This window comes from Myotis brandtii, unplaced genomic scaffold (genome assembly GCF_000412655.1).
Source record: "Myotis brandtii unplaced genomic scaffold, ASM41265v1 scaffold131, whole genome shotgun sequence".
NCBI lineage: Eukaryota > Metazoa > Chordata > Mammalia > Chiroptera > Vespertilionidae > Myotis > Myotis brandtii.
The window spans coordinates 3,070,218-3,070,972 of NW_005354632.1; the positions used below are offsets into that span (position 1 = coordinate 3,070,218).

The 755-nt window shown below is 68.2% G+C and overlaps 2 protein-coding genes across 9 annotated transcripts in view; one reads left to right on the top strand and one right to left on the bottom strand.

The window, feature by feature from the left end:
- ST7L (suppression of tumorigenicity 7 like) overlaps positions 1-755 on the top strand; it is a 136,289-nt gene that overhangs the window by 82,713 nt on the left and 52,821 nt on the right. The window lies entirely within an intron of this gene.
- The window catches only part of WNT2B (wingless-type MMTV integration site family, member 2B), a 14,558-nt gene that overhangs the window by 12,997 nt on the left and 806 nt on the right, over positions 1-755 (bottom strand). The window lies entirely within an intron of this gene.

Below are 755 nucleotides of genomic sequence, written 5' to 3' on the forward strand. Positions count from 1 at the left end.
AGCGCCCAGTCCCTGCCGACACCGCGCCACCGGGTCCTAGCGCCCTTCATTCGGCAACCCCCAAGTAACGGGGGCGACGGCCGGGAGCGGAGCAGGGGCCTGCAGACCCTTCCGCTGTCCGCTAGCCCCCTGGACACTGGCGCTGACCAGAAAGGACGCACTCGGTTTCTCGGGTCTTCTCTCCGTTCTGGCGCTTCTGGGAAATGGGCAGAATCGGCAAGTTGCGGGAGAATCTTTACTCCCTTTTCAACCGTGCCAACAGGGCGCTGTGGGCAGCCGGCTTCAGGTAGGGGCTTCTCTTCTCTAGGGCTCCTTGCCCGGTTCCTGCGACCCCCTGCCCAGCGCACCCACCAAACAACGTTTAGACTTGGCTTCCGCCCGCCTGCCCGGCCCGGTTGCTTCCCTCCGGCCTGTGGACCGGCGACCGAAGGCCGAACCGGAGGGGGCACACCTGCGGTCCGGACGCCCTTCACCGCGGGGCTCAGAAGAGCCTCTTCTCCCCCGGCTTCCCTGCTGCCCCGGCCCCCGCCCCCTCGGGCGGGGCTGCGAGTGGGAAAGAATCAGAAACAGCTGGGCGGCTTTCCCCGCACAGACGCCGGGTGGGGGCCTGCCTAGAGAGTGGGAGCCCGGAGCCGTTTCCCTCCTCCTCCCCACCCTTCCTCCTCCTCACTGCTCCCTCCCCCCAATCCCTCGCACCCTGCCTGGGGGCGTGGCAAATCGGGAAGGGGTGGGAGGTGTGGACAGCAGGAGGGGCC